Raw genomic sequence first — 9,581 nt, forward strand, 5'->3', positions numbered from 1 at the left:
TGATTAGAAACGTTGCTTGACTTGTTTTGGACGAAGTTTATTGGTAACTTTTGGGATTCCTTTGTATGCATGTTGAACGAGTGGAACGGGTGGATTACTGAATCAAACGCGCCAACTAAGCTGACTTTTTTGGGATATAAAGAAGGACTTTATCGAACAAAACGACCATTTGTTGTGTAGCTGGGACCCTTGGGATTGCAAACAGAGGATGATCTTCAAAGGTACAGTAAGTTATTTATTTTATCGCTATTTCTGACTTTTGTGACGCCTCTGCTGGTTTGGAAAATGTTTTTTAATGCTTTTGTATGCGGGGTGCTGTCCTCAGATAATCGCATGGTATGCTTTCGCCGTAAAGCCTTTTTTAAAATCTGACAAAGTGGTTGGATTAACAAGAAGTTAAGCTTTTAAATGATGTAGGACACTGGTATGTTTATGAATGTTTAATATTAAAATTTTTGTATTTTGAATTTCGCGCTCTGCAATTTCACCGGATGTTGTTGAGGTGGGTCACTAGCGCCCCATCTAGCCCAAAGAGGATTACTAAGAAGGTGGACTTTGTGGCCTTTATAGCCATGGTGATTAATAGCACTGCCAAGGTGGAGACAAGGTCAATGAAGATGGATATCATTGTGGATGTGACGGAGCGGTTCCTGGGACTGAAAGATCTCTCGGTGGTGGGAGTTTTGTTTTTGTCAATGTAATATTATTATTTGGGTGGATAAAGTTAGTTTCCCTATCACATATGGATTTTCCTTTTACCTTGTTTTGTTTTTTTAACCCGTCCAGTTGGTGGAGGCAATACACCTTTTTGGGATGTAGTCCACCATAAAACCAACAGAAGAAGAAGAAGAACTGGACTGACTTTAGGCTACATTATGAGTGGTGGCGAGTAGATGTATGCACATTTGTTCATATTATTTGCTAGTTAAAATGAGTTATTAGCCCAGTTATAGCTAATTTCTAGTCAATGGGGGAGTGGTTGCTTCCAACAAGAGCACAAAATGTGTAGATTTCTATCCATCTTTGAAAAGCATGTCAGGTAAATAGCTTTTTTTATATCTTAAAGAGGAAGTGTTGTATTTTGAGACGTCTTGAATAAGCTAAGTAGCCCATAGGCAGAGCGTAACATAATTTGTCTGATTCTCTGTAATAATGGTATGGGAAAAATAAATACTTTTATTTTGTAAAGTGGTTTCTTGCATCAAACAACCTCCTTCATAAACATATTTTTTTTCCAAAAGTCTCATGGAATGTAGGCATTGAACACTACACATTGACTACTACTGTGGCTGAATGATAGAACAGCTATTTGCATATGAAAATGTTATGGAATGTGTTTTTCTCCATTTGTTTTTAATGGTAGGCCACTCTGATAGAACTACCTGGCCACTGTTAAAACTGTAACTTAAAGCGATATCAGACCTCAGGCTAAGCCCCAGATGCAGACAGTTCAAAGTAACAAAAGCTGATTACAAAAACAGGGGGCAGGCATACGACAGGTCAAGGGCAGCCAGAGGTCAGTAATCCAGAGCAGAGTCCGAAAGGTACAGAACAGGAGCAGGCAGGCTCAGGGTCAGGGCAGGCAGAGGTCGGTAATCCATGGCAGTGTCACAAGGTACAGAATGGCAGGCAGGCTCAGGGCAGGCAGAATGGTCAAAACCAGGAAAACTGAAGAAAAAAATAAGACTAGAGAGAAAACAGGAGTACGGGAAAACCGCTGGTAGGCTTGACGAGACAAGACGATCTGGCAACAGACAAACAGAGAACACAGGTATAAATACACAGGGGATAATGGAGGGTGTGGCGACAAGCACAAAGACAGGTGAAACCAATCAGGGTGTGATGAGCGGTTACAGCAGCAAATGTGCACCAGAAGTTGCACAGAATTTTTGCGTTCAAGTTTGTGCTCAGCAGACCTGAAATATGTTCAGTGGCAAAACATTTTTTGAGGGAACATTGGTGTCACGACTTCCACCGAAGGTGGCTCCTCTCCCTGTTCGGGCGGCGCTCGGCGGTCGTCGTCACCGGTCTACTAGCTGCCACCGATTACTTTTTCTTTTCTGTTAGTTTTGTCTTGATTGTTTTCACCTGTTACTTATTTGTTGTTAATTATTGGCCTATTTAAACGTCCAGGGCCCGCCTTCTTTTGTGCGGGCTTGTTCTCACTGTCAGTGGTGAGATTGTTGTGCTTACGTATTTTGCTGTCTGTTATTTTCCCTGGTTTTGGGGACATACCTGTTTTGGGGTATTTTTGCCTGTTTGTTGGCTAGACCCAGCTTAATAAACCATATGCATTGGAAGCGTTGCTCTCTGCGCCGGACTCCACACCCACCACTCCTAGCTATACGTGACAATTGGACACAGGGCTTCAGTAAAAAATGTATTTGCCTAGGCTAGGCCTAAATCAATATGCTGATAAACCCCTTGGCCTAACAGATTTTAATTGGAAATGTAATACATGTGGGCCAATGACAAGTCTAATTCCATGGTGAGCCATGCAAACTGTAGAATTGGAGTAAATTGGCTTTAGGCCTAAATCTGCAACAACAAAGATCTGGGGGATGGACCCTAGATCCCCGGCTATAAATCCTTGTCTGGCAGTGAAACAGTTCATTCAGCCTCATTTACTACCTTTAAAAAAAAACATAGCTGATATGGCTGACTTGCTTTAACAAATGTGGTTTCTACTGACAATTGAGATGTACAAACTATGGCATAAGGGGACGACAAGCGGATTAGAGGCAAGGCGTAATTTCGATTAACACAGTAATGAGCGAGCTAGGACTGATGTAGTCAATATAACTATTTGTTCAGTACTTTTGAAATGTACAGTGACAGAATTCAAAACATGGACCATTCTTACAGTATTCTCCATGTACACCAAGTCATAACCGTTGGATAAATAAAGGGGGCATATAAGCAGACAATGAAAGCTCTTACAATATTTGATGATGACATTTCTCTAAAACAGGCTATAGGCTACATGTGCACCACCAAGTCTGAACAGTAGGCAAAATTAGGAGGGGAAATGGGACCAAATTATTAGGGTGAGGCACATGGGCTACTAACAGCTTACTACACAACATACACTTAGTATTACTTTCTTTGCTACAGTGTACATATCTCCCTGGCATAACATTTATGCAATACATTTTTGGACTCACCTTGTTGTGCTATGCTCACTCGAGCAGCAAGGTGGCGCGGCGGTCCTTCGTGTGCAAATTTTGTCATCAAACTTTGTCATCAAAGTGTGGTATTCTCTGGATTTATGGTGCTTCAAGACAACTGGGAACTCTGAAGAAAACAAGGTTGAATCATGATGACGTCAGTGATCTTCAGATTGGCGCTCTAGAAAGAGGCCACAGTTTCCGACTTGCAATTCCGAGTTGGATGACCGTTCAAAATGTATTTTCCCAGTCAGAGCTCGTTTTTTCCCGAAGTTCCCAGTTGTCTTGAACTCACTGAAATCAGATTTCCCAGTTCTGAGTTTCCAGTTGTTTTGAGCGTATCATGCTGGATTGACACCATGGCCAATGTTGAATGTTTATCCTTTTAAGCTTGGAAAAGAGACCCTTAAACCCAGACTTTGGACCACACACCCACTCCACTGAATAGCAGGCTAATGCTTGCTTTGCAATGCTTGCAGTTAGCCACTGACTCCTTACAAACCACTCATTGTTGAATTTGCGATTTCCAATGTTTATGTCCAATGGCCGATGAGCACCGATACGTTTTATCTATAATTTCTCTTCATTAATTATCTTCATATGACAAGGATTAAAAAGGATTTGCCAGTAGATTGTCGACTTGATGACTGCTAGCATGCTAGCTAAGATCAGTCCAATCAAAGCTGCTGTAGTTATAACGTGATTTGACATCATTTTATCTGTGGCCAATGACCTTGAGCCTTCTTGGATGGGCACTTCTAATGTAACTCTATGGCAGTACCTAAGGGGCTTAAATTTTCGTGCTCTACCCTTAGATTTGGCGGTGACGTAGTGTCCCCATGAGTGACAGAACACTGAGCCAATCACGGCGCAACTAGAGAACATTACCAACCCCTAAGCTCCGTTTTTTCCACTGGCTGTCCCACCACCACAGAAAGCACTGAACTAGGCTGAAACACCTGCATTTTGGAGCTGCCTTATGCAAGAAAGCAAAAAAGAGACAAAGCTTGTATGTGGCTTTATAAACTCAATTTGTTTAACAATGTTTGCAAGCTGATATGTGACACATATCAATACCAAAATAACATGCAAAACAGGCATCCCCCCCCAAAAAATAAGTCTAGCAAGCAACATAGTTCTGGGCGTGGCTGGTGCTGAATCGAGGTGAGCGCTTTTCTCCATGATGGATCGCATAGCTGTCCATTTGTGCGCTCTGTTCACAACAGTCTATTCCTAGGCAGCAAGTGAGTTTCAAGTTTGTGAAACCCGTCAACATTAAGAGGACAGAGAAACCAGACACGTTCATTGCTCACATGGAGTGCTCCAAACAAAATACAATGACAAAATTGACTAAATAAAAAAATTATGGTAGGAAATAAACCAAAACGTGTTTCTCACAAGTGTAGCAGGCTGTGAACTCTGCAACCAACTTTCCACTCAGAATGAGAACATAAATGACTGTAGACTGTAGAATCCACGCATGAACAGAAATGTATGTCACCAAATGATGGGGATTAACGGTAAATGTACTACTGGTGACAAATGTAATGAGGAGTTGATCAAAATAGAGAATCAATGGGCAAACAATTAGTACAATAATACAATGAATCTGCAAGAATTGGCGTGAGACAGCTGAGCACATTAGGGAGAGCTACGCGCATTCTGGAAAGAGACATGCCAATATCTTCATCACATACCCCCCCCCCCTTCTTCGTGTCTCAACATTTCAAATTATACTCAAGACATTATCTTCACACATATTTTATATGCATTGCTTTTCAGTCACAGACGCATCTCAATAATCCGCGAGGCATTCTCGTGACATCCCCAGCAGTAAAATTTGAGCTTCATTTTCAAAAAGACAAGTGAAGTCGCTTTCGAATGACATGTCACTTTCTATTTTCTGACCGAAATTGATGGATTTAGGTACCACTTAATCTCCCCAAAACAACCGCTCAGAGTTTAACAGCTTAACCCTGACCCTAACCCTAAGCACCCCTAGCCCAGCTACTGTTAGCCACCTAGCTTACATTAGCGTTAGCCACCTAGTCACCTAGCTAACGTTAGCCACAACAAATTGGAATTCGTAACATATAATACATTTTGCAAATTCGTAACCATATTGTACAAATTGCAATGTGTAACATTTCATAGGAATTGTAATTCGTAACATATTATACGAAATGTGTGATGGACATCTATAAATTAATACATACCATACGAAACGTAACATATCATACTAATTGGAGTGTTCCAGATTTACATTTACTACTTCATGTCTACCCCTGAGTACAGGTTGCAGCTGCGAGGTTTGACCGCATGGGACTGACTGCTTTCTGGCATCTGTTGAGTGAGTTCTGGAAGGCTGCCCGATGTGCCTTACTGCGCAATCCCTTCATACAGCTGCAGGGAATATATGTCCAGCACTGCGCGCTCCGCGCTTCCACCCGCACAGTCCACTATGGAACGGAAAGGGGATGACTGGCACAGGACCGAAGGAGAAAGAAGGCACCACAAGTCCCAGGATGACGGGTTACAGGAGCAAGATGCTGTATATTCTGGAGAAGCCTCAGATGCGAGGCGAGGAGGAGCGGCTTCGAACTTTTGAAAACTGGCGGAGGGACACACCAGTCACCGCGGGCAACCTGGCCAGAGCGGGATTCTATTTTCTGGAGCCCGAGGATAAGGTTCAGTGCTTCTGTTGCGGTGGGATCCTGCGGTACTGGGTCCATGGGGACAGTCCGATCGTCGAACACAAGAGGCCACTCCCCACCTGTAGTTTCGTGCTGGTAGACCGTTGGGAATATACCGCTGTTTGTCTTCCCAGGTCCCTTCTGACTCCGTGGACGGCCAGCTGTTGAGCCAGCCCAGAGGATGACCGTGACGACCAGGAACGGCCGGGCAGGCTGTCTACCCAGATGGAGTTAGAGGAATCCCGGCTCACCACCTTCCACAACTGGCCCACGGTGCTGCGGTCCAGCCCAATGTTCTGTCGAGGGCAGGATTCTTCTACACAGGTACGCAATAGTCTTTGTTGATATGGACAGTGTGTTGTGAATTGTTTCTGAATTTCTGAACTTTTCTGAATCTTTGGGTACTTTAATAACTTACTTTCTTGCTTTTGTTCCTATAAAGTCCCATTAATGTTTGTTGAAGCTTGCTTTTGGATAAAGTTAAGCACGCCTTGGCAATTACGCATTTGCTATTTGAATATTCAGAAATAGCAGGGTAGTGGAACAGTGGTCACTACGAGTTTCCAGTCTTTGTGTGCGATTCATGTGACAATAGTGACGCTGAGTCATGTATTTGTGGACAGAAAAAGCTGGACACGACTCGGACTGCGTAAAGAGAAAACACCATCGCTGTGGTGCTTAGACTGTTGTGGTATTTAAAGCTTAGAAATTAATGCGACTCTATGAGAGAGAATCAGAGAAACTACTTTCCTTTGTTTGGAATTCAGTGTTGGAAATGCCATAATACAATCCACATTCTCACAGCAGGGATGTTTGGGTGTGTATTCATTGTGAACCTTTGTCTCATTGTGTTTGTGTACACACACTGTTTTCTGTCTGTGGTTACTGTATGCATATGTGTGTATTTGTGTGGGTGTGTGTGTATATGTCCATGTGTGTGTGTGTGTGTGTGAGTGTGAGTGTGAGAGAGAAGAGAGAGAGAGAGAGAGAGAGAGAGAGAGAGAGAGAGAGAGAGAAGAGAGACAGAAGGAGAAGGAAGAGAGAGAGAGAGAGAGAGAGAGAGAGAGAGAGATGTTCCTTTAGTGTGTGTCTAATATTCAGGTCAACACTTTGCGTCAGTGATATTGATACGTAAGTGCTGTGATAATACTTGGTCCGTGTCCCTCACACTCCTAGGCCACGGTGACAACGTGAAATGCTTTTACTGCGACGGAGGGCTGAGGAACTGGGAACCTGGAGATGACCCCTGGCAGGAGCACGCCAAGTGGTTCCCGCGGTAACACACAACAGCACCAACACACACAACCTGTAAAAAGGCATTCTGTAATGCCTTCGACCCTGTGTCCACGGCACGGCTGGGTCAATAGGCTACTCCTTTCCTTCCTCAGATGTGACTTCCTGGTCCAGACGAGAGGACGTGACTATGTCAGCAATATCCGGGGTACCCACTTCCACAGAGAGACTGTGGTGAGTACCTCCATCCCCCAGTGTTGTCCTTCACTCTCATACATTGTCATACCAAAATCGCTTGCGTATTCATAATGTGCCATCATAACCGTTGTGGTCGCTGCAGTGTGTTAGAGCACTTACAGAGTAGATCCTGAGGGTGGATTTGTTTTCCAGGGTGGATCACAGACACCGGTGTCCCAAGAAATTACTTCAGAAAATGGTGAGTCCCAGGATACAAATGAAAACAATGAAACTTACATTACATCCACTTCATTCTCTTGACCCCCCCCCCCAATGAAATGACAGGGTCATCCGCCCCATGTGTTAACCTGTGCTGAACAAACACAATAAATATGGATTGCCTTGGAAACGAATACGCTGCTTCCCCTTGGCTGCAGACGAAGAGGATGTCGTATTTCATAAGTGGGACCTTAATCGTGTGAATGTAGCTGGATAATCACAAATACTGCTCGTTTTCTGCTGTTTTAGAGAACAGGCAGAGGAACAGATGGATCCCTCAGTGGTGCTTTTCAATTGAGCTATTAGAGCACAATTGAAAACGGAATTTCTTCCTGTGGATAAATGTGTGTCAGACGCGATGTAGGGCCCCGGGCCGCCTACTCTATCGAGTCACACACCCTGGGGTACTGCTCTCTCTACTGGGCTGTTTATCAAATGATAGAATGCTCACACTTGTCATCACATCCTGTTGCTGAATCTGCACTGCCATCCATCTTTTTTTTACAGGAGTGGGAAAAGGTAATTGCTTTTTGCTTGAACACACATGTTGTTCTGTCATGGAGAGAGAGATTGCCTCGGTTAGATAGATTTTTTCCCCAGCGCTATTGGTTTTCAGTGAAACTCTCTATATATATTACTCTATCTTTTTCCCCACTTCCCACCTAACACCTGTCTTCTTTTTTTCTCTCCCCCGCCCTCCATTCCTCTCTTCCCTCTTTCTTTTGATCCCTCTCCCGGCATCTCCTCCCCTCTGTCAGACGTGGTGGGTGGTCTGGGCACACCCTCAGTCATGCTGTCTCCTGTGGTCCAGACCGTGCTCCAGATGGGCTTCGAGGCTGGCCTGGTGGAGAGTCTGGTCCAGACCAAGTACCTGCTGACCGGCCAGCACTACACCTCCGTGTCGGACCTGGTCACTGACGTACTGGCTGCTGAGGAGGAGGACAGGACCAGGGGGCTGCAGAGCAGAGTCCAGGGTGAGGATGGTGATCATGATAATGATTATATTAAGAATGATGGATTGGATATACATAGAGCTTCCTGATGCTCAAAGCACATTGTAAGGCCCTTACAGGAAAAACTGCATGATTTCACATGTGGAAACTCGTTTTTGGAACACTTCACATGTGATCACGTGTTCACATGTGTAGTTTCATGTTTTCACATGTTGCTTTACATGTTGTCACGTTATCACATCCACTTCACGTAAGATCGCCTGTGATCACATTAAAACATGTTCTTGAAACACTTCACGTGATCACATGTGAAATTCATGTATTTTTTCCATATGGGTGGCAATGGGTTCTTTTAGATAGGGCAAATGTATAGGGATTGACCCTTACTAACCCCTGTGAGCTATACCCAGGCAGGTGCTGCTAATATACACCCTGGTAGTGGATGAGGTACTTGTCTTGAGGTAGGGACCAGCAGATGGTTATGGGCTGGGTAGAGTCCAGGGACCCACAGAGCAGGGGTAAAGGCCATCACTTTAATAAACAGCCTAAAGCTTTGTAATTACACTTTTATCCTAGGGGGTGTCCTAAAAATAGCCTGCTGAGACCAATGTTGGTATTTTCAACTCTGATGTTGACCACATTCATATTTTTACACAACCCTTTGATATTCTCATCTGAATTGATTGGATTGACACTGACAAACAACCAATGGAGACTCTTGTTAACGATGCAAATAGATCATGTTACCGTGTGTAACCATGTGTCTCACCCTTACCGTTTGCGTCTTCTGTCCCATCAGAGCCGGTGGAGAGACAGGGGCCCAGTGCAGGAGGGGTCAGGACACAGACACCCATCAGAGAAAAACCCTCTAAGAACCCCCCCCAGTCCCACTACCCCTAATCACTCCCTCCCCCCCCAGCCCTCTAAGAACCCGCCCCAGCCCACTACCCTAAATCACTCCTTCCCCCCAGCCCTCTAAGAACCCCCCCCGCCCACTACCCTAAGCACTCCCTCCCCCTAACACTCTAAGAACCCCCCCCCCACCCTAAACACATGGCCCCCAAGCCGGATCCGGGCCG

General features: G+C 44.4%; 1 pseudogene; it reads left to right on the plus strand.

Moving 5' to 3' along the window:
- Window positions 1–5,499: 5,499 nt before the first annotated feature.
- LOC111979543 (baculoviral IAP repeat-containing protein 7-like) overlaps window positions 5,500–9,581 on the plus strand; it is a 12,128-nt pseudogene continuing 8,046 nt past the window's right edge.

Source organism: Salvelinus sp. IW2-2015, linkage group LG19 (assembly GCF_002910315.2).
Source record: "Salvelinus sp. IW2-2015 linkage group LG19, ASM291031v2, whole genome shotgun sequence".
NCBI classification, from domain to species: Eukaryota; Metazoa; Chordata; class Actinopteri; order Salmoniformes; family Salmonidae; genus Salvelinus; species Salvelinus sp. IW2-2015.